General features: G+C 52.5%; 36 non-coding genes across 36 annotated transcripts; 29 read left to right on the top strand and 7 right to left on the bottom strand.

Annotated features, from left to right (window-relative positions):
* Window positions 1-345: 345 nt before the first annotated feature.
* Trnam-cau lies at window positions 346-418 on the top strand. Its single transcript has one exon. It is a non-coding gene; the product is annotated as a tRNA-Met (tRNA).
* Window positions 419-723: 305 nt separating this feature from the next.
* Trnae-uuc lies at window positions 724-795 on the top strand. The gene has a single exon. It is a non-coding gene; the product is annotated as a tRNA-Glu (tRNA).
* Window positions 796-993: 198 nt separating this feature from the next.
* Trnai-aau lies at window positions 994-1,067 on the top strand. The gene has a single exon. It is a non-coding gene; the product is annotated as a tRNA-Ile (tRNA).
* A 610-nt stretch (window positions 1,068-1,677) lies between these two features.
* Trnag-ucc lies at window positions 1,678-1,749 on the bottom strand. The gene has a single exon. It is a non-coding gene; the product is annotated as a tRNA-Gly (tRNA).
* A 342-nt stretch (window positions 1,750-2,091) lies between these two features.
* On the top strand, window positions 2,092-2,162 carry Trnag-gcc. The gene has a single exon. It is a non-coding gene; the product is annotated as a tRNA-Gly (tRNA).
* A 381-nt stretch (window positions 2,163-2,543) lies between these two features.
* Window positions 2,544-2,616, top strand: Trnam-cau. The gene has a single exon. It is a non-coding gene; the product is annotated as a tRNA-Met (tRNA).
* Window positions 2,617-2,921: 305 nt separating this feature from the next.
* Window positions 2,922-2,993, top strand: Trnae-uuc. The gene has a single exon. It is a non-coding gene; the product is annotated as a tRNA-Glu (tRNA).
* A 198-nt stretch (window positions 2,994-3,191) lies between these two features.
* Trnai-aau lies at window positions 3,192-3,265 on the top strand. Its single transcript has one exon. It is a non-coding gene; the product is annotated as a tRNA-Ile (tRNA).
* A 610-nt stretch (window positions 3,266-3,875) lies between these two features.
* Trnag-ucc lies at window positions 3,876-3,947 on the bottom strand. Its single transcript has one exon. It is a non-coding gene; the product is annotated as a tRNA-Gly (tRNA).
* A 342-nt stretch (window positions 3,948-4,289) lies between these two features.
* Window positions 4,290-4,360, top strand: Trnag-gcc. The gene has a single exon. It is a non-coding gene; the product is annotated as a tRNA-Gly (tRNA).
* Window positions 4,361-4,741: 381 nt separating this feature from the next.
* Trnam-cau lies at window positions 4,742-4,814 on the top strand. The gene has a single exon. It is a non-coding gene; the product is annotated as a tRNA-Met (tRNA).
* Window positions 4,815-5,119: 305 nt separating this feature from the next.
* Window positions 5,120-5,191, top strand: Trnae-uuc. Its single transcript has one exon. It is a non-coding gene; the product is annotated as a tRNA-Glu (tRNA).
* A 198-nt stretch (window positions 5,192-5,389) lies between these two features.
* Trnai-aau lies at window positions 5,390-5,463 on the top strand. Its single transcript has one exon. It is a non-coding gene; the product is annotated as a tRNA-Ile (tRNA).
* A 610-nt stretch (window positions 5,464-6,073) lies between these two features.
* Trnag-ucc lies at window positions 6,074-6,145 on the bottom strand. Its single transcript has one exon. It is a non-coding gene; the product is annotated as a tRNA-Gly (tRNA).
* Window positions 6,146-6,487: 342 nt separating this feature from the next.
* On the top strand, window positions 6,488-6,558 carry Trnag-gcc. The gene has a single exon. It is a non-coding gene; the product is annotated as a tRNA-Gly (tRNA).
* Window positions 6,559-6,939: 381 nt separating this feature from the next.
* Trnam-cau lies at window positions 6,940-7,012 on the top strand. The gene has a single exon. It is a non-coding gene; the product is annotated as a tRNA-Met (tRNA).
* A 305-nt stretch (window positions 7,013-7,317) lies between these two features.
* Window positions 7,318-7,389, top strand: Trnae-uuc. The gene has a single exon. It is a non-coding gene; the product is annotated as a tRNA-Glu (tRNA).
* A 198-nt stretch (window positions 7,390-7,587) lies between these two features.
* Trnai-aau lies at window positions 7,588-7,661 on the top strand. The gene has a single exon. It is a non-coding gene; the product is annotated as a tRNA-Ile (tRNA).
* Window positions 7,662-8,271: 610 nt separating this feature from the next.
* On the bottom strand, window positions 8,272-8,343 carry Trnag-ucc. Its single transcript has one exon. It is a non-coding gene; the product is annotated as a tRNA-Gly (tRNA).
* Window positions 8,344-8,685: 342 nt separating this feature from the next.
* Trnag-gcc lies at window positions 8,686-8,756 on the top strand. The gene has a single exon. It is a non-coding gene; the product is annotated as a tRNA-Gly (tRNA).
* A 381-nt stretch (window positions 8,757-9,137) lies between these two features.
* On the top strand, window positions 9,138-9,210 carry Trnam-cau. Its single transcript has one exon. It is a non-coding gene; the product is annotated as a tRNA-Met (tRNA).
* A 305-nt stretch (window positions 9,211-9,515) lies between these two features.
* Trnae-uuc lies at window positions 9,516-9,587 on the top strand. Its single transcript has one exon. It is a non-coding gene; the product is annotated as a tRNA-Glu (tRNA).
* A 198-nt stretch (window positions 9,588-9,785) lies between these two features.
* On the top strand, window positions 9,786-9,859 carry Trnai-aau. The gene has a single exon. It is a non-coding gene; the product is annotated as a tRNA-Ile (tRNA).
* A 610-nt stretch (window positions 9,860-10,469) lies between these two features.
* On the bottom strand, window positions 10,470-10,541 carry Trnag-ucc. Its single transcript has one exon. It is a non-coding gene; the product is annotated as a tRNA-Gly (tRNA).
* Window positions 10,542-10,883: 342 nt separating this feature from the next.
* Trnag-gcc lies at window positions 10,884-10,954 on the top strand. The gene has a single exon. It is a non-coding gene; the product is annotated as a tRNA-Gly (tRNA).
* Window positions 10,955-11,335: 381 nt separating this feature from the next.
* Window positions 11,336-11,408, top strand: Trnam-cau. The gene has a single exon. It is a non-coding gene; the product is annotated as a tRNA-Met (tRNA).
* Window positions 11,409-11,713: 305 nt separating this feature from the next.
* Trnae-uuc lies at window positions 11,714-11,785 on the top strand. Its single transcript has one exon. It is a non-coding gene; the product is annotated as a tRNA-Glu (tRNA).
* A 198-nt stretch (window positions 11,786-11,983) lies between these two features.
* Window positions 11,984-12,057, top strand: Trnai-aau. The gene has a single exon. It is a non-coding gene; the product is annotated as a tRNA-Ile (tRNA).
* Window positions 12,058-12,667: 610 nt separating this feature from the next.
* On the bottom strand, window positions 12,668-12,739 carry Trnag-ucc. The gene has a single exon. It is a non-coding gene; the product is annotated as a tRNA-Gly (tRNA).
* Window positions 12,740-13,081: 342 nt separating this feature from the next.
* Trnag-gcc lies at window positions 13,082-13,152 on the top strand. The gene has a single exon. It is a non-coding gene; the product is annotated as a tRNA-Gly (tRNA).
* Window positions 13,153-13,533: 381 nt separating this feature from the next.
* Trnam-cau lies at window positions 13,534-13,606 on the top strand. The gene has a single exon. It is a non-coding gene; the product is annotated as a tRNA-Met (tRNA).
* A 305-nt stretch (window positions 13,607-13,911) lies between these two features.
* Trnae-uuc lies at window positions 13,912-13,983 on the top strand. The gene has a single exon. It is a non-coding gene; the product is annotated as a tRNA-Glu (tRNA).
* Window positions 13,984-14,181: 198 nt separating this feature from the next.
* Trnai-aau lies at window positions 14,182-14,255 on the top strand. The gene has a single exon. It is a non-coding gene; the product is annotated as a tRNA-Ile (tRNA).
* A 610-nt stretch (window positions 14,256-14,865) lies between these two features.
* Window positions 14,866-14,937, bottom strand: Trnag-ucc. Its single transcript has one exon. It is a non-coding gene; the product is annotated as a tRNA-Gly (tRNA).
* Window positions 14,938-21,354: 6,417 nt separating this feature from the next.
* Window positions 21,355-21,427, top strand: Trnam-cau. The gene has a single exon. It is a non-coding gene; the product is annotated as a tRNA-Met (tRNA).
* Window positions 21,428-21,732: 305 nt separating this feature from the next.
* Trnae-uuc lies at window positions 21,733-21,804 on the top strand. The gene has a single exon. It is a non-coding gene; the product is annotated as a tRNA-Glu (tRNA).
* The last annotated feature ends 2,090 nt before the right edge of the window (window positions 21,805-23,894 follow it).

The raw sequence follows: 23,894 nt of genomic DNA, 5'->3' as shown, positions 1-23,894 counted from the left end.
CTTGAGCGCTTGAGATGCACGATCCACAAGAATGTGTAGCTGGATTTCCCTTGAGAAGGACCGAGAACGCAGCACTCGCGGGTCCCCACTAGGACGCTCGCATCATGTTCTACAGACTAGCGTCGGCCTGGCCTCACAAGTTGCTGGGTCCGGGTGCGTCCGAGGCTCTGAACTTTAACGACAAGGAGTGCTGCCTATCGTTGCAACAGCTGCAGCAGCACCGCAATCAACTGGGCCGGCAGTGCACGTGTAGCAACAGAACACGTTATCCAGGAAGTACAGTGTCTCTACGTCTAATATTGGGTACGGTATTTACCCAGTTTCCAGGACAAGCGGTGCACCCGTGCCTCGGTAGCGCAGTAGGCAGCGCGTAAGTCTCATAATCTTAAGGTCGTGAGTTCGATCCTCACCCGGGGCATTTAATTTTCTGTGACTGATGGTGGTGCTGTTGCTAGGGCGCCAACGTATTTCTTGTTTGTTATCCACAACGTTTCAACGCTTCAGCGGGAAAATGTTTACTTCCTGTTATTGCTACTTACAGCTTCCCTTTTCCTCTTCTCCCAGCAGAGCATGAAGCCAAAAGCATTGCTCTGCGACGTTTGAGGTGCGCGCCTTGCCAGTCAGTATGTGCAAAGATGCTCGCAAAGAGAGAGGGGCGCCGACGCGGCACTCGACACGAAATGCGCCAAGCGACCGTACGAACGGTCGAACGAAACGTCCACATCCGGTGTGGTCTAGTGGCTAGGATACCTGGCTTTCACCCAGGAGGCCCGGGTTCGATTCCCGGTACCGGAACGGAATTTTTTCCACACGAATCGTGGCAAGTTTGAGCTGTCCGAGCAGCCGTTTGCCGTCCTGCTCGCAATATAGCTACTGTTTCGTGACCGTCAGCAGAATATAGACTAGGGAAGCAGACACACGACGACCATAGAAAAGGTGTATGGCTTCATGCCACCTGTTTCCAGCGTAGGGCTGAGCAACTGCATCTGCCGAGGCCCGTTAGCTCAGTTGGTTAGAGCGTCGTGCTAATAACGCGAAGGTCGTGGGTTCGATCCCCCCACGGGCCACTACTCTTTTACTACTACGAAAAGGCAGCGCCGATTTCAGCTGGCGAGTGTGATGACCAAAAGATCATCACCCTGCGTGGAAGTTGACAGAGGATCCGAACCCGACTCGTCGGGAAGCGCTACAGCATTCACTCGGCAATGGCCATAATATCTTGAATACACTGGTTCTCAACCGATAAAGAGAAAATGAAAGAAAATGTCCGATTGCCGATGCGTAACAACTTTGGCCCTTGTCAGTACTTGGGCGGGTGAGCGCATGGGAACACAGGGCACTATTTGCACTTTTACTTCCTATTTTTGTTTCTCCTTTGTTTTCGGAGCTACAGCCCGATTCGGTCCGGGAGACGCCACCGTGAAATGAAGGGGGCGTGCTGTGTGTCCATCGCCTCGCCTCTCCTTACCTCTCTCAGTCGTTTCTCGTGCTTGTCGTTTTGATAAAGGCCGATTTGAGAGCGTCAGCTCTCGCGTCAGCTGAGCAAAGTCGAGACAAGTCGAGACACGAGACAAGTCGAGACACACTAAGGGCTGGTATGCAGCGAGTAAGAGGGCGAAAAAACAATAATTTAAGAGCGCGTGGCAAAAGTACTCATACGCGAAATTAAAAGCCTGCTGCGGTGGCCGGGAATCGAACGCGGATCAACTGCTTGGAAGGCAACTATGCTGACCATTACACCACCACCGCACAAGCGAGCGCCGCGCGTCCGCGCTGTGTCGGCTTCCCGCCAGTCGGCAGCGGCCGAAGGTGATCGTACCTGTCAGGCGCATTTCGAGGCAGGCTAGGGGAGCACATCCAGACGCATTCGGACAGCGTATCCGCGCACATTTCGCATCCTTTGGCAAGAGTTGGGCGCCGGCGACGCAAGAGTACGCAGAGGACCGCGTTCTGGCGGCATTTTTAAGCAGTGCAGTGCAGGATTCAGCGTCTGCAGCATCTTTCCCACAGAATGCTACGGCGCTTGACGGCAGTCCCACTTTCCCTTGAGACATCTGCTCGGGAAGCAGCGTCAAGTTACCGCTGGCCCCAGCATCGGTGGTTCAGTGGTAGAATGCTCGCCTGCCACGCGGGCGGCCCGGGTTCGATTCCCGGCCGATGCATCATTTTGCTTTTCCCGCGATGATGCTGCCGCGTGGCTTGAGCGCTTGAGATGCACGATCCACAAGAATGTGTAGCTGGATTTCCCTTGAGAAGGACCGAGAACGCAGCACTCGCGGGTCCCCACTAGGACGCTCGCATCATGTTCTACAGACTAGCGTCGGCCTGGCCTCACAAGTTGCTGGGTCCGGGTGCGTCCGAGGCTCTGAACTTTAACGACAAGGAGTGCTGCCTATCGTTGCAACAGCTGCAGCAGCACCGCAATCAACTGGGCCGGCAGTGCACGTGTAGCAACAGAACACGTTATCCAGGAAGTACAGTGTCTCTACGTCTAATATTGGGTACGGTATTTACCCAGTTTCCAGGACAAGCGGTGCACCCGTGCCTCGGTAGCGCAGTAGGCAGCGCGTAAGTCTCATAATCTTAAGGTCGTGAGTTCGATCCTCACCCGGGGCATTTAATTTTCTGTGACTGATGGTGGTGCTGTTGCTAGGGCGCCAACGTATTTCTTGTTTGTTATCCACAACGTTTCAACGCTTCAGCGGGAAAATGTTTACTTCCTGTTATTGCTACTTACAGCTTCCCTTTTCCTCTTCTCCCAGCAGAGCATGAAGCCAAAAGCATTGCTCTGCGACGTTTGAGGTGCGCGCCTTGCCAGTCAGTATGTGCAAAGATGCTCGCAAAGAGAGAGGGGCGCCGACGCGGCACTCGACACGAAATGCGCCAAGCGACCGTACGAACGGTCGAACGAAACGTCCACATCCGGTGTGGTCTAGTGGCTAGGATACCTGGCTTTCACCCAGGAGGCCCGGGTTCGATTCCCGGTACCGGAACGGAATTTTTTCCACACGAATCGTGGCAAGTTTGAGCTGTCCGAGCAGCCGTTTGCCGTCCTGCTCGCAATATAGCTACTGTTTCGTGACCGTCAGCAGAATATAGACTAGGGAAGCAGACACACGACGACCATAGAAAAGGTGTATGGCTTCATGCCACCTGTTTCCAGCGTAGGGCTGAGCAACTGCATCTGCCGAGGCCCGTTAGCTCAGTTGGTTAGAGCGTCGTGCTAATAACGCGAAGGTCGTGGGTTCGATCCCCCCACGGGCCACTACTCTTTTACTACTACGAAAAGGCAGCGCCGATTTCAGCTGGCGAGTGTGATGACCAAAAGATCATCACCCTGCGTGGAAGTTGACAGAGGATCCGAACCCGACTCGTCGGGAAGCGCTACAGCATTCACTCGGCAATGGCCATAATATCTTGAATACACTGGTTCTCAACCGATAAAGAGAAAATGAAAGAAAATGTCCGATTGCCGATGCGTAACAACTTTGGCCCTTGTCAGTACTTGGGCGGGTGAGCGCATGGGAACACAGGGCACTATTTGCACTTTTACTTCCTATTTTTGTTTCTCCTTTGTTTTCGGAGCTACAGCCCGATTCGGTCCGGGAGACGCCACCGTGAAATGAAGGGGGCGTGCTGTGTGTCCATCGCCTCGCCTCTCCTTACCTCTCTCAGTCGTTTCTCGTGCTTGTCGTTTTGATAAAGGCCGATTTGAGAGCGTCAGCTCTCGCGTCAGCTGAGCAAAGTCGAGACAAGTCGAGACACGAGACAAGTCGAGACACACTAAGGGCTGGTATGCAGCGAGTAAGAGGGCGAAAAAACAATAATTTAAGAGCGCGTGGCAAAAGTACTCATACGCGAAATTAAAAGCCTGCTGCGGTGGCCGGGAATCGAACGCGGATCAACTGCTTGGAAGGCAACTATGCTGACCATTACACCACCACCGCACAAGCGAGCGCCGCGCGTCCGCGCTGTGTCGGCTTCCCGCCAGTCGGCAGCGGCCGAAGGTGATCGTACCTGTCAGGCGCATTTCGAGGCAGGCTAGGGGAGCACATCCAGACGCATTCGGACAGCGTATCCGCGCACATTTCGCATCCTTTGGCAAGAGTTGGGCGCCGGCGACGCAAGAGTACGCAGAGGACCGCGTTCTGGCGGCATTTTTAAGCAGTGCAGTGCAGGATTCAGCGTCTGCAGCATCTTTCCCACAGAATGCTACGGCGCTTGACGGCAGTCCCACTTTCCCTTGAGACATCTGCTCGGGAAGCAGCGTCAAGTTACCGCTGGCCCCAGCATCGGTGGTTCAGTGGTAGAATGCTCGCCTGCCACGCGGGCGGCCCGGGTTCGATTCCCGGCCGATGCATCATTTTGCTTTTCCCGCGATGATGCTGCCGCGTGGCTTGAGCGCTTGAGATGCACGATCCACAAGAATGTGTAGCTGGATTTCCCTTGAGAAGGACCGAGAACGCAGCACTCGCGGGTCCCCACTAGGACGCTCGCATCATGTTCTACAGACTAGCGTCGGCCTGGCCTCACAAGTTGCTGGGTCCGGGTGCGTCCGAGGCTCTGAACTTTAACGACAAGGAGTGCTGCCTATCGTTGCAACAGCTGCAGCAGCACCGCAATCAACTGGGCCGGCAGTGCACGTGTAGCAACAGAACACGTTATCCAGGAAGTACAGTGTCTCTACGTCTAATATTGGGTACGGTATTTACCCAGTTTCCAGGACAAGCGGTGCACCCGTGCCTCGGTAGCGCAGTAGGCAGCGCGTAAGTCTCATAATCTTAAGGTCGTGAGTTCGATCCTCACCCGGGGCATTTAATTTTCTGTGACTGATGGTGGTGCTGTTGCTAGGGCGCCAACGTATTTCTTGTTTGTTATCCACAACGTTTCAACGCTTCAGCGGGAAAATGTTTACTTCCTGTTATTGCTACTTACAGCTTCCCTTTTCCTCTTCTCCCAGCAGAGCATGAAGCCAAAAGCATTGCTCTGCGACGTTTGAGGTGCGCGCCTTGCCAGTCAGTATGTGCAAAGATGCTCGCAAAGAGAGAGGGGCGCCGACGCGGCACTCGACACGAAATGCGCCAAGCGACCGTACGAACGGTCGAACGAAACGTCCACATCCGGTGTGGTCTAGTGGCTAGGATACCTGGCTTTCACCCAGGAGGCCCGGGTTCGATTCCCGGTACCGGAACGGAATTTTTTCCACACGAATCGTGGCAAGTTTGAGCTGTCCGAGCAGCCGTTTGCCGTCCTGCTCGCAATATAGCTACTGTTTCGTGACCGTCAGCAGAATATAGACTAGGGAAGCAGACACACGACGACCATAGAAAAGGTGTATGGCTTCATGCCACCTGTTTCCAGCGTAGGGCTGAGCAACTGCATCTGCCGAGGCCCGTTAGCTCAGTTGGTTAGAGCGTCGTGCTAATAACGCGAAGGTCGTGGGTTCGATCCCCCCACGGGCCACTACTCTTTTACTACTACGAAAAGGCAGCGCCGATTTCAGCTGGCGAGTGTGATGACCAAAAGATCATCACCCTGCGTGGAAGTTGACAGAGGATCCGAACCCGACTCGTCGGGAAGCGCTACAGCATTCACTCGGCAATGGCCATAATATCTTGAATACACTGGTTCTCAACCGATAAAGAGAAAATGAAAGAAAATGTCCGATTGCCGATGCGTAACAACTTTGGCCCTTGTCAGTACTTGGGCGGGTGAGCGCATGGGAACACAGGGCACTATTTGCACTTTTACTTCCTATTTTTGTTTCTCCTTTGTTTTCGGAGCTACAGCCCGATTCGGTCAGGGAGACGCCACCGTGAAATGAAGGGGGCGTGCTGTGTGTCCATCGCCTCGCCTCTCCTTACCTCTCTCAGTCGTTTCTCGTGCTTGTCGTTTTGATAAAGGCCGATTTGAGAGCGTCAGCTCTCGCGTCAGCTGAGCAAAGTCGAGACAAGTCGAGACACGAGACAAGTCGAGACACACTAAGGGCTGGTATGCAGCGAGTAAGAGGGCGAAAAAACAATAATTTAAGAGCGCGTGGCAAAAGTACTCATACGCGAAATTAAAAGCCTGCTGCGGTGGCCGGGAATCGAACGCGGATCAACTGCTTGGAAGGCAACTATGCTGACCATTACACCACCACCGCACAAGCGAGCGCCGCGCGTCCGCGCTGTGTCGGCTTCCCGCCAGTCGGCAGCGGCCGAAGGTGATCGTACCTGGCAGGCGCATTTCGAGGCAGGCTAGGGGAGCACATCCAGACGCATTCGGACAGCGTATCCGCGCACATTTCGCATCCTTTGGCAAGAGTTGGGCGCCGGCGACGCAAGAGTACGCAGAGGACCGCGTTCTGGCGGCATTTTTAAGCAGTGCAGTGCAGGATTCAGCGTCTGCAGCATCTTTCCCACAGAATGCTACGGCGCTTGACGGCAGTCCCACTTTCCCTTGAGACATCTGCTCGGGAAGCAGCGTCAAGTTACCGCTGGCCCCAGCATCGGTGGTTCAGTGGTAGAATGCTCGCCTGCCACGCGGGCGGCCCGGGTTCGATTCCCGGCCGATGCATCATTTTGCTTTTCCCGCGATGATGCTGCCGCGTGGCTTGAGCGCTTGAGATGCACGATCCACAAGAATGTGTAGCTGGATTTCCCTTGAGAAGGACCGAGAACGCAGCACTCGCGGGTCCCCACTAGGACGCTCGCATCATGTTCTACAGACTAGCGTCGGCCTGGCCTCACAAGTTGCTGGGTCCGGGTGCGTCCGAGGCTCTGAACTTTAACGACAAGGAGTGCTGCCTATCGTTGCAACAGCTGCAGCAGCACCGCAATCAACTGGGCCGGCAGTGCACGTGTAGCAACAGAACACGTTATCCAGGAAGTACAGTGTCTCTACGTCTAATATTGGGTACGGTATTTACCCAGTTTCCAGGACAAGCGGTGCACCCGTGCCTCGGTAGCGCAGTAGGCAGCGCGTAAGTCTCATAATCTTAAGGTCGTGAGTTCGATCCTCACCCGGGGCATTTAATTTTCTGTGACTGATGGTGGTGCTGTTGCTAGGGCGCCAACGTATTTCTTGTTTGTTATCCACAACGTTTCAACGCTTCAGCGGGAAAATGTTTACTTCCTGTTATTGCTACTTACAGCTTCCCTTTTCCTCTTCTCCCAGCAGAGCATGAAGCCAAAAGCATTGCTCTGCGACGTTTGAGGTGCGCGCCTTGCCAGTCAGTATGTGCAAAGATGCTCGCAAAGAGAGAGGGGCGCCGACGCGGCACTCGACACGAAATGCGCCAAGCGACCGTACGAACGGTCGAACGAAACGTCCACATCCGGTGTGGTCTAGTGGCTAGGATACCTGGCTTTCACCCAGGAGGCCCGGGTTCGATTCCCGGTACCGGAACGGAATTTTTTCCACACGAATCGTGGCAAGTTTGAGCTGTCCGAGCAGCCGTTTGCCGTCCTGCTCGCAATATAGCTACTGTTTCGTGACCGTCAGCAGAATATAGACTAGGGAAGCAGACACACGACGACCATAGAAAAGGTGTATGGCTTCATGCCACCTGTTTCCAGCGTAGGGCTGAGCAACTGCATCTGCCGAGGCCCGTTAGCTCAGTTGGTTAGAGCGTCGTGCTAATAACGCGAAGGTCGTGGGTTCGATCCCCCCACGGGCCACTACTCTTTTACTACTACGAAAAGGCAGCGCCGATTTCAGCTGGCGAGTGTGATGACCAAAAGATCATCACCCTGCGTGGAAGTTGACAGAGGATCCGAACCCGACTCGTCGGGAAGCGCTACAGCATTCACTCGGCAATGGCCATAATATCTTGAATACACTGGTTCTCAACCGATAAAGAGAAAATGAAAGAAAATGTCCGATTGCCGATGCGTAACAACTTTGGCCCTTGTCAGTACTTGGGCGGGTGAGCGCATGGGAACACAGGGCACTATTTGCACTTTTACTTCCTATTTTTGTTTCTCCTTTGTTTTCGGAGCTACAGCCCGATTCGGTCCGGGAGACGCCACCGTGAAATGAAGGGGGCGTGCTGTGTGTCCATCGCCTCGCCTCTCCTTACCTCTCTCAGTCGTTTCTCGTGCTTGTCGTTTTGATAAAGGCCGATTTGAGAGCGTCAGCTCTCGCGTCAGCTGAGCAAAGTCGAGACAAGTCGAGACACGAGACAAGTCGAGACACACTAAGGGCTGGTATGCAGCGAGTAAGAGGGCGAAAAAACAATAATTTAAGAGCGCGTGGCAAAAGTACTCATACGCGAAATTAAAAGCCTGCTGCGGTGGCCGGGAATCGAACGCGGATCAACTGCTTGGAAGGCAACTATGCTGACCATTACACCACCACCGCACAAGCGAGCGCCGCGCGTCCGCGCTGTGTCGGCTTCCCGCCAGTCGGCAGCGGCCGAAGGTGATCGTACCTGTCAGGCGCATTTCGAGGCAGGCTAGGGGAGCACATCCAGACGCATTCGGACAGCGTATCCGCGCACATTTCGCATCCTTTGGCAAGAGTTGGGCGCCGGCGACGCAAGAGTACGCAGAGGACCGCGTTCTGGCGGCATTTTTAAGCAGTGCAGTGCAGGATTCAGCGTCTGCAGCATCTTTCCCACAGAATGCTACGGCGCTTGACGGCAGTCCCACTTTCCCTTGAGACATCTGCTCGGGAAGCAGCGTCAAGTTACCGCTGGCCCCAGCATCGGTGGTTCAGTGGTAGAATGCTCGCCTGCCACGCGGGCGGCCCGGGTTCGATTCCCGGCCGATGCATCATTTTGCTTTTCCCGCGATGATGCTGCCGCGTGGCTTGAGCGCTTGAGATGCACGATCCACAAGAATGTGTAGCTGGATTTCCCTTGAGAAGGACCGAGAACGCAGCACTCGCGGGTCCCCACTAGGACGCTCGCATCATGTTCTACAGACTAGCGTCGGCCTGGCCTCACAAGTTGCTGGGTCCGGGTGCGTCCGAGGCTCTGAACTTTAACGACAAGGAGTGCTGCCTATCGTTGCAACAGCTGCAGCAGCACCGCAATCAACTGGGCCGGCAGTGCACGTGTAGCAACAGAACACGTTATCCAGGAAGTACAGTGTCTCTACGTCTAATATTGGGTACGGTATTTACCCAGTTTCCAGGACAAGCGGTGCACCCGTGCCTCGGTAGCGCAGTAGGCAGCGCGTAAGTCTCATAATCTTAAGGTCGTGAGTTCGATCCTCACCCGGGGCATTTAATTTTCTGTGACTGATGGTGGTGCTGTTGCTAGGGCGCCAACGTATTTCTTGTTTGTTATCCACAACGTTTCAACGCTTCAGCGGGAAAATGTTTACTTCCTGTTATTGCTACTTACAGCTTCCCTTTTCCTCTTCTCCCAGCAGAGCATGAAGCCAAAAGCATTGCTCTGCGACGTTTGAGGTGCGCGCCTTGCCAGTCAGTATGTGCAAAGATGCTCGCAAAGAGAGAGGGGCGCCGACGCGGCACTCGACACGAAATGCGCCAAGCGACCGTACGAACGGTCGAACGAAACGTCCACATCCGGTGTGGTCTAGTGGCTAGGATACCTGGCTTTCACCCAGGAGGCCCGGGTTCGATTCCCGGTACCGGAACGGAATTTTTTCCACACGAATCGTGGCAAGTTTGAGCTGTCCGAGCAGCCGTTTGCCGTCCTGCTCGCAATATAGCTACTGTTTCGTGACCGTCAGCAGAATATAGACTAGGGAAGCAGACACACGACGACCATAGAAAAGGTGTATGGCTTCATGCCACCTGTTTCCAGCGTAGGGCTGAGCAACTGCATCTGCCGAGGCCCGTTAGCTCAGTTGGTTAGAGCGTCGTGCTAATAACGCGAAGGTCGTGGGTTCGATCCCCCCACGGGCCACTACTCTTTTACTACTACGAAAAGGCAGCGCCGATTTCAGCTGGCGAGTGTGATGACCAAAAGATCATCACCCTGCGTGGAAGTTGACAGAGGATCCGAACCCGACTCGTCGGGAAGCGCTACAGCATTCACTCGGCAATGGCCATAATATCTTGAATACACTGGTTCTCAACCGATAAAGAGAAAATGAAAGAAAATGTCCGATTGCCGATGCGTAACAACTTTGGCCCTTGTCAGTACTTGGGCGGGTGAGCGCATGGGAACACAGGGCACTATTTGCACTTTTACTTCCTATTTTTGTTTCTCCTTTGTTTTCGGAGCTACAGCCCGATTCGGTCCGGGAGACGCCACCGTGAAATGAAGGGGGCGTGCTGTGTGTCCATCGCCTCGCCTCTCCTTACCTCTCTCAGTCGTTTCTCGTGCTTGTCGTTTTGATAAAGGCCGATTTGAGAGCGTCAGCTCTCGCGTCAGCTGAGCAAAGTCGAGACAAGTCGAGACACGAGACAAGTCGAGACACACTAAGGGCTGGTATGCAGCGAGTAAGAGGGCGAAAAAACAATAATTTAAGAGCGCGTGGCAAAAGTACTCATACGCGAAATTAAAAGCCTGCTGCGGTGGCCGGGAATCGAACGCGGATCAACTGCTTGGAAGGCAACTATGCTGACCATTACACCACCACCGCACAAGCGAGCGCCGCGCGTCCGCGCTGTGTCGGCTTCCCGCCAGTCGGCAGCGGCCGAAGGTGATCGTACCTGTCAGGCGCATTTCGAGGCAGGCTAGGGGAGCACATCCAGACGCATTCGGACAGCGTATCCGCGCACATTTCGCATCCTTTGGCAAGAGTTGGGCGCCGGCGACGCAAGAGTACGCAGAGGACCGCGTTCTGGCGGCATTTTTAAGCAGTGCAGTGCAGGATTCAGCGTCTGCAGCATCTTTCCCACAGAATGCTACGGCGCTTGACGGCAGTCCCACTTTCCCTTGAGACATCTGCTCGGGAAGCAGCGTCAAGTTACCGCTGGCCCCAGCATCGGTGGTTCAGTGGTAGAATGCTCGCCTGCCACGCGGGCGGCCCGGGTTCGATTCCCGGCCGATGCATCATTTTGCTTTTCCCGCGATGATGCTGCCGCGTGGCTTGAGCGCTTGAGATGCACGATCCACAAGAATGTGTAGCTGGATTTCCCTTGAGAAGGACCGAGAACGCAGCACTCGCGGGTCCCCACTAGGACGCTCGCATCATGTTCTACAGACTAGCGTCGGCCTGGCCTCACAAGTTGCTGGGTCCGGGTGCGTCCGAGGCTCTGAACTTTAACGACAAGGAGTGCTGCCTATCGTTGCAACAGCTGCAGCAGCACCGCAATCAACTGGGCCGGCAGTGCACGTGTAGCAACAGAACACGTTATCCAGGAAGTACAGTGTCTCTACGTCTAATATTGGGTACGGTATTTACCCAGTTTCCAGGACAAGCGGTGCACCCGTGCCTCGGTAGCGCAGTAGGCAGCGCGTAAGTCTCATAATCTTAAGGTCGTGAGTTCGATCCTCACCCGGGGCATTTAATTTTCTGTGACTGATGGTGGTGCTGTTGCTAGGGCGCCAACGTATTTCTTGTTTGTTATCCACAACGTTTCAACGCTTCAGCGGGAAAATGTTTACTTCCTGTTATTGCTACTTACAGCTTCCCTTTTCCTCTTCTCCCAGCAGAGCATGAAGCCAAAAGCATTGCTCTGCGACGTTTGAGGTGCGCGCCTTGCCAGTCAGTATGTGCAAAGATGCTCGCAAAGAGAGAGGGGCGCCGACGCGGCACTCGACACGAAATGCGCCAAGCGACCGTACGAACGGTCGAACGAAACGTCCACATCCGGTGTGGTCTAGTGGCTAGGATACCTGGCTTTCACCCAGGAGGCCCGGGTTCGATTCCCGGTACCGGAACGGAATTTTTTCCACACGAATCGTGGCAAGTTTGAGCTGTCCGAGCAGCCGTTTGCCGTCCTGCTCGCAATATAGCTACTGTTTCGTGACCGTCAGCAGAATATAGACTAGGGAAGCAGACACACGACGACCATAGAAAAGGTGTATGGCTTCATGCCACCTGTTTCCAGCGTAGGGCTGAGCAACTGCATCTGCCGAGGCCCGTTAGCTCAGTTGGTTAGAGCGTCGTGCTAATAACGCGAAGGTCGTGGGTTCGATCCCCCCACGGGCCACTACTCTTTTACTACTACGAAAAGGCAGCGCCGATTTCAGCTGGCGAGTGTGATGACCAAAAGATCATCACCCTGCGTGGAAGTTGACAGAGGATCCGAACCCGACTCGTCGGGAAGCGCTACAGCATTCGCTCGGCAATGGCCATAATATCTTGAATACACTGGTTCTCAACCGATAAAGAGAAAATGAAAGAAAATGTCCGATTGCCGATGCGTAACAACTTTGGCCCTTGTCAGTACTTGGGCGGGTGAGCGCATGGGAACACAGGGCACTATTTGCACTTTTACTTCCTATTTTTGTTTCTCCTTTGTTTTCGGAGCTACAGCCCGATTCGGTCCGGGAGACGCCACCGTGAAATGAAGGGGGCGTGCTGTGTGTCCATCGCCTCGCCTCTCCTTACCTCTCTCAGTCGTTTCTCGTGCTTGTCGTTTTGATAAAGGCCGATTTGAGAGCGTCAGCTCTCGCGTCAGCTGAGCAAAGTCGAGACAAGTCGAGACACGAGACAAGTCGAGACACACTAAGGGCTGGTATGCAGCGAGTAAGAGGGCGAAAAAACAATAATTTAAGAGCGCGTGGCAAAAGTACTCATACGCGAAATTAAAAGCCTGCTGCGGTGGCCGGGAATCGAACGCGGATCAACTGCTTGGAAGGCAACTATGCTGACCATTACACCACCACCGCACAAGCGAGCGCCGCGCGTCCGCGCTGTGTCGGCTTCCCGCCAGTCGGCAGCGGCCGAAGGTGATCGTACCTGTCAGGCGCATTTCGAGGCAGGCTAGGGGAGCACATCCAGACGCATTCGGACAGCGTATCCGCGCACATTTCGCATCCTTTGGCAAGAGTTGGGCGCCGGCGACGCAAGAGTACGCAGAGGACCGCGTTCTGGCGGCATTTTTAAGCAGTGCAGTGCAGGATTCAGCGTCTGCAGCATCTTTCCCACAGAATGCTACGGCGCTTGACGGCAGTCCCACTTTCCCTTGAGACATCTGCTCGGGAAGCAGCGTCAAGTTACCGCTGGCCCCAGCATCGGTGGTTCAGTGGTAGAATGCTCGCCTGCCACGCGGGCGGCCCGGGTTCGATTCCCGGCCGATGCATCATTTTGCTTTTCCCGCGATGATGCTGCCGCGTGGCTTGAGCGCTTGAGATGCACGATCCACAAGAATGTGTAGCTGGATTTCCCTTGAGAAGGACCGAGAACGCAGCACTCGCGGGTCCCCACTAGGACGCTCGCATCATGTTCTACAGACTAGCGTCGGCCTGGCCTCACAAGTTGCTGGGTCCGGGTGCGTCCGAGGCTCTGAACTTTAACGACAAGGAGTGCTGCCTATCGTTGCAACAGCTGCAGCAGCACCGCAATCAACTGGGCCGGCAGTGCACGTGTAGCAACAGAACACGTTATCCAGGAAGTACAGTGTCTCTACGTCTAATATTGGGTACGGTATTTACCCAGTTTCCAGGACAAGCGGTGCACCCGTGCCTCGGTAGCGCAGTAGGCAGCGCGTAAGTCTCATAATCTTAAGGTCGTGAGTTCGATCCTCACCCGGGGCATTTAATTTTCTGTGACTGATGGTGGTGCTGTTGCTAGGGCGCCAACGTATTTCTTGTTTGTTATCCACAACGTTTCAACGCTTCAGCGGGAAAATGTTTACTTCCTGTTATTGCTACTTACAGCTTCCCTTTTCCTCTTCTCCCAGCAGAGCATGAAGCCAAAAGCATTGCTCTGCGACGTTTGAGGTGCGCGCCTTGCCAGTCAGTATGTGCAAAGATGCTCGCAAAGAGAGAGGGGCGCCGACGCGGCACTCGACACGAAATGCGCCAAGCGACCGTACGAACGGTCGAACGAAACGTCCACATCCGGTGTGGTCTAGTGGCTAGGATACCTGGCTTTCACCCAGGAGGCCCGGGTTCGATTCCCGGTACCGGAACGGAATTTTTTCCACACGAATCGTGGCAAGTTTGAGCTGTCCGAGCAGCCGTTTGCCGTCCTGCTCGCAATATAGCTACTGTTTCGTGACCGTCAGCAGAATATAGACTAGGGAAGCAGACACACGACGACCATAGAAAAGGTGTATGGCTTCATGCCACCTGTTTCCAGCGTAGGGCTGAGCAACTGCATCTGCCGAGGCCCGTTAGCTCAGTTGGTTAGAGCGTCGTGCTAATAACGCGAAGGTCGTGGGTTCGATCCCCCCACGGGCCACTACTCTTTTACTACTACGAAAAGGCAGCGCCGATTTCAGCTGGCGAGTGTGATGACCAAAAGATCATCACCCTGCGTGGAAGTTGACAGAGGATCCGAACCCGACTCGTCGGGAAGCGCTACAGCATTCACTCGGCAATGGCCATAATATCTTGAATACACTGGTTCTCAACCGATAAAGAGAAAATGAAAGAAAATGTCCGATTGCCGATGCGTAACAACTTTGGCCCTTGTCAGTACTTGGGCGGGTGAGCGCATGGGAACACAGGGCACTATTTGCACTTTTACTTCCTATTTTTGTTTCTCCTTTGTTTTCGGAGCTACAGCCCGATTCGGTCCGGGAGACGCCACCGTGAAATGAAGGGGGCGTGCTGTGTGTCCATCGCCTCGCCTCTCCTTACCTCTCTCAGTCGTTTCTCGTGCTTGTCGTTTTGATAAAGGCCGATTTGAGAGCGTCAGCTCTCGCGTCAGCTGAGCAAAGTCGAGACAAGTCGAGACACGAGACAAGTCGAGACACACTAAGGGCTGGTATGCAGCGAGTAAGAGGGCGAAAAAACAATAATTTAAGAGCGCGTGGCAAAAGTACTCATACGCGAAATTAAAAGCCTGCTGCGGTGGCCGGGAATCGAACGCGGATCAACTGCTTGGAAGGCAACTATGCTGACCATTACACCACCACCGCACAAGCGAGCGCCGCGCGTCCGCGCTGTGTCGGCTTCCCGCCAGTCGGCAGCGGCCGAAGGTGATCGTACCTGTCAGGCGCATTTCGAGGCAGGCTAGGGGAGCACATCCAGACGCATTCGGACAGCGTATCCGCGCACATTTCGCATCCTTTGGCAAGAGTTGGGCGCCGGCGACGCAAGAGTACGCAGAGGACCGCGTTCTGGCGGCATTTTTAAGCAGTGCAGTGCAGGATTCAGCGTCTGCAGCATCTTTCCCACAGAATGCTACGGCGCTTGACGGCAGTCCCACTTTCCCTTGAGACATCTGCTCGGGAAGCAGCGTCAAGTTACCGCTGGCCGCAGCATCGGTGGTTCAGTGGAAATAGTCTGCCTGCAGCGGCCGTGGCGTGCGGTTGTCTGTGCTTCGCGCTGCGGCTGGCTTGTTTACTTCTGCGGGGTAAGTCGCTCGCTAGCAGCGGTTATTCTTGCGTTTGTGGAATGACGTTGATAATTCAGTGATGGCACATACTATGAGGAAAGACACCTTGAAGTTAACGTTCGATAACACGTTTGCCCGACCAACATCCTTCGAAATCGAGGATTTCCTGGAAGAAGTGATGAAAATTGGCCTCGATGAGATTATCGGTATACATTTGTCGATTCTGTCTAGCATCGTTTTTATCAAGATGAGAGATGCCGAGTTTTGTGACAAACTAGTTGACTCCTTTAGTTCCGGTTTGAAGTTTAAGCATAGTGATGGCAATGTGGGTGTGGTTACTGTTTCCCACGCCGGGCTTGGACTTCGAACAATTCGCATTTTTGAACTACCGTTTGAGGTCCCAGCAGAACAGATAAACGTTGCGATATCGCCGTATGGCAAAGTTTTGAGCAACTTTGCAGAACGTTGGTCTCCGGCGCATAAGTATCCGGTACTGAATGGCGTCAGGCAGCTTAAAGTTGACTTGCAACGACATATCCCGTCGTACGTCACGGTTTGTGGGTACCGTGCCGTCGTAATGTATGATGGCCAACCTAGGACATGTGCCAGATGTAACTCGACGGGACATGTTCGTGCGGAATGTTTACAGCGTCGTGTAGTTCAACTGCCAACCGGAGAGAGTGTTAGCCCTCCCGCGATGTCAACGTTACCGCCATCGTACGTGTCGGTTGCCCGCGGTGAGCCGTCAATACAACCGATTCGCGATAAACCTGCCGGACCCAGTCCCGTCGTTAATGTGACGTCTCCGGACACGCCAGTCGCGTCCGAGATGGCTGCTTCTGAAACCCATGAAACTAACAGGACCAGGGAGATGGCGGTGGACCAGCCCTCACGGGGTGCTGAGTTGGTGGAGGTGTCCATGGCTCCTGCTCCCATGTCTGAACGAGTCGCTGAAACGATGCCCAACTCCGACACAGTAATACGTGGTAATCGGTCTCCGAAGAAAAATAAAAAACGAAGGATGGCTCACCAAGGTGCGGAAGATACAGCACCGAGCTTGCGGGGAAAGGCTAAATTAATCGGTCAGAATTTAAAAGAAGGGCCCGCAGACGCTGCCGCCTCGCCTTCGCGCTCGCGGGACACAACACGCTCAGACGACACCATGTCGGAGACTCCCACGATGTACGACAGCGGACCAGATGAGACGCCAACTCAGCAAACTGAGCCACAGAATACGAATCCACCAGTTTCTGAGCCAGTAGGCACCCTTTGCTCTCCCAATTGGGCGGACGAGTTTGAAACGAACGAAGCTGATGTAGAGATGCAGGAGGATTCCACACCCTCGACCGGCTCCTTGCCCCCCGTATCAGCGGTTGATGGACACAAAGTCCACGTGGCCATGGCTACTCAAACGACCGACACGGTTAGCGCCTCCAATTGAAGGCTGTATGACGCACCCTATCTTTTGCTCCTTTCGTACCAAACATCTATGTCCACCTTGCAGGCCTACAAGATCCTGACTCTCAATATCAATAAGATACGCAGTGATTTGAATCTGAAGAACTTACAAGACTTGTTATACGCAGCCGACATAGATATAGCCATGCTTCAGGAAGTGAGTGATATCAGGTTAGACCGCATAGCAGGGTATAACGCTTTCGTGAACCCTGGCAACGGTTTCGCACTTGGAACAGCATTACTGTTAAAAGAAGGGATAATTGCAAATTGTGAGGCCAAACTGGTGACCGGCAGAGGGATAGCAGTCACTGTCAATAACATCAGACTGATTAATATTTACGCACCTTCTGGGTCCAGTAATAGGCAACACCGTGCAGAATTTTTTCGCCACGAGATCCTTCCGCTCTTCGGGACCAACTACAGTGATGTCATTTTTGGCGGCAATTTCAATTGTGTGCTTCGTCAAATCGATCAAACTCCTCACTTTAATCGGTGTGTCGAATTAGAACAGATCATTCAAGACCTCCGCTTCACTGACACTTGGACGTACATGCACGGAGTGGAAGTGGGTTTTACGCATGTTACCAATCATTCGGCTAGTAGGTTAGATAGAATTTACATATCGCGTAATTTAACGCAACACCTGCTACACACCGAAATATGGCCAACTGTATTTTCCGACCATGCTGCCTATATCTGCACCGTCAACATGCAAAAACAGGAAACATACCGGGGTCGAGGGTTATGGAAGTTCAACACCGCACATTTGCATGATCCTGCATGTCGAGAAGCCTTCCTGTCCACCTGGACGGCATGTGAACGCAAATTCAGATCCTACAACTCCGCGGTCGAGTGGTGGCTCAAATGCGCCAAACCACAAATTAGGAAAACTTTAATGTTTTACTCCCGTCAGAAAAGTCTGTGGCACAAACGGACGATGGAATTTTACTTTCAGTGTCTTCGGGAGTTGTATAAATTTGACGCCACCGTTATCGGCAATTTTGCAAAGATCAAAAGAATTCAGGCGAAACTTTTAACGCTGCAACGGAAACAGTTGGAAGGTTTTCAAATTCGGGCGCGAGTTCCTAAGACGGTGCAAGAAGAAGAGGCTGCCATGTATCACATGTTACGTGAAAGTCGACGAGGCAGTCGGAAAATCATTACACACATCCGAACCAGCACCGGGGCAATAGTTACTAAACAAAGTGAAATTATGCGTGCTATTGAAGAGTACTATCGAGACCTGATGTCCAATAAAATGACAGATGATACCGTGTTTGCGGAGTTTGCGACAAATTTATCACGGAAGCTCAGCCCCACAGAGGCGACTCAGCTGATGACAGAGGTGACAGAAGACGAATTAACAGACGTTATCCTAAGGAGTCCGAAGAATAAATCTCCTGGTTGCGATGGAATACCTGCAGAAGTATATCAAACCTTCTGGCCGCAGATGAAATCGAAACTACTTGCAATATGTCAAGAACTAATGAACCCACAAAACGTTATTCCGCAGGAATTTCGACAAGGAATTGTTGTCTTACTGCCCAAGACCCCGTGCAGTAACGACCTCACTAACCTCCGACCTCTCACGTTATTAAATAGTGATTATAAACTATTCGCCCGTGTTCTGAGCCAACGGCTCAAAACTGTCATGACCACAATCACAGGACAGTATCAAACGAGTGTCGGTAGAGATAGATCTATTTACCACACGCTCACGGATTACAGAGATGTCATTGCCGTAGCGGAGGCTTGCAAGTTAAAATGCGCCCTCGTCATGATAGACTTTGCAAAAGCGTTCGACAGGGTGAGCCATCGTTTCCTTTTCCGCGTCATGCAGGAATTGGGGTTTCCGCACCAGTTCACCCAAGTACTCGACAATCTGATCCGTAATAGTACGTCGCGGATTCAAATTAATGGTCGCCTCAGTGGCGCTATTGATATCGAGTGTTCGGTGAGGCAAGGCTGTCCGATGTCGATGGCTCTCTTTGCCATCGCCATAGAACCTCTGCTCGCTACGCTAACTGCACATTTGCAGGGATTGGAAATCAATAGCCAGAAGATTGTGTGCCGTGCGTACGCAGATGATGTCGGCTTTCTTGTCGTGAACGCGCAAGAAGTGCGGTCCTCCCTTCAAATCCTTCAACGATATGAGGCGGTATCTGGGGCGAAGGTGAACTGGCAAAAATCCGGACTCATGAATGTCGGACGGGGAATAAATCTACCCAATAATGCCCGATTACGAGAAATTACCAGTATAAAGTGCTTAGGACTTGAGTTTCGGCGGAAGATACAGAATACCATTGCTGTTAATTATAGAGCTTTACTTCATAAGGTTAGGGCATGTGTACAACTGCATAGCATGAGGAAACTGAATGCTCTCCAAAAAATTGAACTGGTCAACACTTATATCCTCTCGAAGATTAACTATGTCGCCAAAGTGCTGCCTCTTCCCGGTGGCATTGCACATAGAATGCTGTCTGCCCTGGGCCATTTTGTGACCAGAGGCAATATCTTCAAAGTTAAATATGTTACGTTGACGCTCCCGCCTCGGAAGGGCGGATTGAACCTCACAGATGTCTATAAAAAGGCACAGGCGCTCTATCTAAGCAGTATGTATAAGCTATGGACAAAATATCCACACTGTCTCACTGCTCACCTTCTCAACGAAATCTCCCCAGCGAACCTCAACCCCCCGATTGATGTACATCATATTCCACAAGACCTTTATCATTTAAAATACTTCCTGCTTGAATATAGTTACGCTCGAACAAGAATTCCGGCGAAGGAAATAACGGTGGTGAAGCAACTTTATAAGACTTTGATCGAGTCCACCTCCAGGAATAACATCGAAGACAAATATACCGCTCACAATTGGCGGGTCATTTGGGATAATATTCATTCACGCCATTTACCGTCTCACGTGCGAGCGTCTTGGTATCTCACGGTGAATCGTAAAATAGCTACCAATGCCAGACTCCATTCCATTCATCTGGCCGATTCACCCTTATGCAACACTTGCCAGGTACAAGATAGCGAGGAACACCGATTTGTCTGCGAAAAAGTGCGAGATGTTTGGGCGGTCATACGACAGTTGTTGGCGAGCATCACTAGAACATGCCCTGCGACCATAACGCCAGCTGACTTCCTCACTCCGGAGGTCGTGCCTTACCCGCAGACCAAAAGAAATTCAGTAAACTGGCTTAAAGGCCACACAGTTTACTATCTTTTCAATGTGAACGAAACGAGTAAAGAAGACTTTCTCCTGTATTTAATGATACAGCACCACCGACTACAGAAGACTAAAAACTATAAAGCTCATTTTGCAAACTTTTTAAGTCACACGATCATTTCACAGCCAGTATAGGATGGAGTGCTTAAAGCCATTTCTTCCGACATGGTGGATTCCGTTCTTCCTTCGGACGCCCGAAGTGAAGACCAAAGAAGTACGTGCGGGACAGACTAATTTACGAGTGCGTCACTTGGATCATTCGTCACGTTCAGAAATTAACAGGATGTTTGTAGTAGCGCGTTCCGTCTCATTGGCGGATGCCCTGCACAGAACTGCGTTTCCTAGTTTCTTAATTGTAACAGTCGACCCGATGGAGAGAAATAACGATAGAAGACTTTTAATTTATATTTTTCATTCAATACTAACTCTGATTTGTGGGGTGAGTCGCACTCATGCGGTGCAAAGTGCACGGATTCCCGGCTCTCCTGAATACATATGAAATTGGACATATTCATTTACACTGCAAATGGATGCAACATTTCGTCTCCGGACTAATTTCTGTTTTTATGTTACTGGCGGCGGAGTCAAGCCGCAGCATTTCTTCAGTACGCACAAAAGGTAGGGTGCCGTGGTGACAGTTACGGTGGGAGACAAGATGGCCAGGCCTCAGATTGCATGACCCCTGCCCTCCTTGCCTCTCCCTGCCTGTTACCGCATTTTCAAAATGAAAAAATAGAAAAAAAAATATAAAAAAAAACTAATAATAAAAAAGAAAGAAAAACGTGGTAGAATGCTCGCCTGCCACGCGGGCGGCCCGGGTTCGATTCCCGACATTAAAAATAACGAAAAAAAAAAAAAAAAAAAAAAAAAGTGGTAGAATGCTCGCCTGCCACGCGGGCGGCCCGGGTTCGATTCCCGGCCGATGCATCATTTTGCTTTTCCCGCGATGATGCTGCCGCGTGGCTTGAGCGCTTGAGATGCACGATCCACAAGAATGTGTAGCTGGATTTCCCTTGAGAAGGACCGAGAACGCAGCACTCGCGGGTCCCCACTAGGACGCTCGCATCATGTTCTACAGACTAGCGTCGGCCTGGCCTCACAAGTTGCTGGGTCCGGGTGCCTCCGAGGCTCTGAACTTTAACGACAAGGAGTGCTGCCTATCGTTGCAACAGCTGCAGCAGCACCGCAATCAACTGGGCCGGCAGTGCACGTGTAGCAACAGAACACGTTATCCAGGAAGTACAGTGTCTCTACGTCTAATATTGGGTACGGTATTTACCCAGTTTCCAGGACAAGCGGTGCACCCGTGCCTCGGTAGCGCAGTAGGCAGCGCGTAAGTCTCATAATCTTAAGGTCGTGAGTTCGATCCTCACCCGGGGCATTTAATTTTCTGTGACTGATGGTGGTGCTGTTGCTAGGGCGCCAACGTATTTCTTGTTTGTTATCCACAACGTTTCAACGCTTCAGCGGGAAAATGTTTACTTCCTGTTATTGCTACTTACAGCTTCCCTTTTCCTCTTCTCCCAGCAGAGCATGAAGCCAAAAGCATTGCTCTGCGACGTTTGAGGTGCGCGCCTTGCCAGTCAGTATGTGCAAAGATGCTCGCAAAGAGAGAGGGGCGCCGACGCGGCACTCGACACGAAATGCGCCAAGCGACCGTACGAACGGTTGAACGAAACGTCCACATCCGGTGTGGTCTAGTGGCTAGGATACCTGGCTTTCACCCAGGAGGCCCGGGTTCGATTCCCGGTACCGGAACGGAATTTTTTCCACACGAATCGTGGCAAGTTTGAGCTGTCCGAGCAGCCGTTTGCCGTCCTGCTCGCAATATAGCTACTGTTTCGTGACCGTCAGCAGAATATAGACTAGGGAAGCAGACACACGACGACCATAGAAAAGGTGTATGGCTTCATGCCACCTGTTTCCAGCGTAGGGCTGAGCAACTCCATCTGCCGAGGCCCGTTAGCTCAGTTGGTTAGAGCGTCATGCTAATAACGCGAAGGCAGTTCCGCTTTAGACGCCGTGCAGTGTGGACGTGCCTAGTCTGCCGCTCCGCCGTAGCGTTACGTATAGTGGACTATCGTTTTTGTTACGTGTTGTGTTGCAACTTCTGAGAGTATTTCTCCGTCGTTGTTTCGTACCTTGTGTTACTTTCTGTCCTTATTTCAGTGTTTTTTGTGTAGCGGTTTCGACCGCATATTTTGAAAATGTCGTCCCAGGTTATTCCTCGTCAGGCTACAGTTAGTTTTGCTTTTGACAAGTCAACCCGCCAAGTGCAACCTAGTTCTCTTGAGATTCATGATTGGTTGGTAGATACCTTTGGTGTTCATTCGGATCAGGTGCACACTGCTTATTTTGATACCGAACTGTATGTTTTCTTTGTTAAGTTTATGGACCCCCTTCAGGTTGATAAAATTCTTTCTAAATATGGTCATCAAGTTCTCTTTCGGCATCGGGATGATTCTGTAAGTACCGTGCTGCTTTCCAATGCTTCCATCACGTATACCAATGTTCGTGTTTACAACCTTCCACCGGAGGTGGATAATGTCTATCTTAAGGAGGGTCTACAGAAGTATGGTGATGTAAAGAGCATTCGCCTTGAACGCTGGTCAAGCCAACATCGCCTGCAATGTTACAGTGGTATTCGTTCAGTCGAAATGCACGTTAAGCAGAATATTCCATCTCACCTGCAGATCGGTGGATATCGTGTCCATGTAACATATAGTGGTCAGGTTGGCACCTGTTTTTTGTGCAATGAAAGTGGTCACGTGCGTACCGACTGTCCGCGGAGAGTTTTTGTTTTAAAAAATTCTCTCGAACAGCGTCGCAAGTTAACGGTCGCTGACCTCGTTGCAGGTGGTTCTGCTCTTGGTGTAGCACAGTCCAGTGGTAGTAGCGCCCCGCCACAGGTTTTGCGCACCCCTGATACAGAATTTCCTCCTTTGCGTGCTAAATCTGATGTTGTTCCGTCTGTCCCTCAGGTGGGTGTGCCACTTTTGAATAATAAGAGGCGTCGCCCACACGATGGAAATAGTACGGATGAGGATCTCCCTGAGATGCCCCAGTCCGAGCGACCGGCATCCTCCGAGCCACTGTGTACTGTAGCTGCTCCCTGCCCTCCTGAGGTAGCGGTTCCGGTGGCGGCTGCTGGCGCCCCTCCGGCCTCCGACGCAGCTTCTCTCGAGTCGGGTCGTCGGTCGGGCCTGTTGGCGCCGTCTTCCGAACCGACTTCGATGTCACAACAAGTGGAGCCGCGACAACTTCCTGCTTCGCTGCCCCATACCTCTGCCAGCGGAGCTGTTCCGCTTCCTTCCAACTCTGCGGCCTCGGACGTTCCTGCTCACGTTTCGCCTCCGTGCAGTCCATGTTTGCCGGAAGCTAGTGCAGGTGTTGACCATTCCGTTTTGTCGGATGTTTCCCCCGCGACCCCGGATCCCGCATGTGGACCGGCGCGGGTGGTGTCGGATACAGAACTTGACCCTCCTACGTCACCGGCGGCTGAAGTTTCCTTGCCCGTCAGCCGACGCAAGTTACGCGTTCAGCCGAACGTTAATGCTGTTCGTAAAAAACCGAAACGTAAGGGATCCGCGGAACGGGGTAGCAGTCCCCCTCCCTCGGATGCCTCCGTCACCCCTGCTATGGACTGTGACGCTGGTGCGTCGGTGTAGGTGATTTGTTTTCTCGCTTTTCTCTCTATGGTTCAAGCATACACCTTTCTTACCTTAAATGTTAACCGTATTGAGTCCGACGTTCGCATTGCCTCTTTGCGGCAGTTTATTTACGACGCCTGTGCGGACGTAGTGTTTTTGCAGGAAGTGTTGTTTTCTGATCTCTCTCTCCCTGGATTT

The sequence above is a fragment of the Schistocerca piceifrons genome, unplaced genomic scaffold, assembly GCF_021461385.2.
Source record: "Schistocerca piceifrons isolate TAMUIC-IGC-003096 unplaced genomic scaffold, iqSchPice1.1 HiC_scaffold_571, whole genome shotgun sequence".
Lineage (NCBI taxonomy): Eukaryota > Metazoa > Arthropoda > Insecta > Orthoptera > Acrididae > Schistocerca > Schistocerca piceifrons.
The sequence above is the reverse complement of the archived record's forward strand: the minus strand, read 5'-3'. Positions and strand labels throughout refer to the sequence as shown.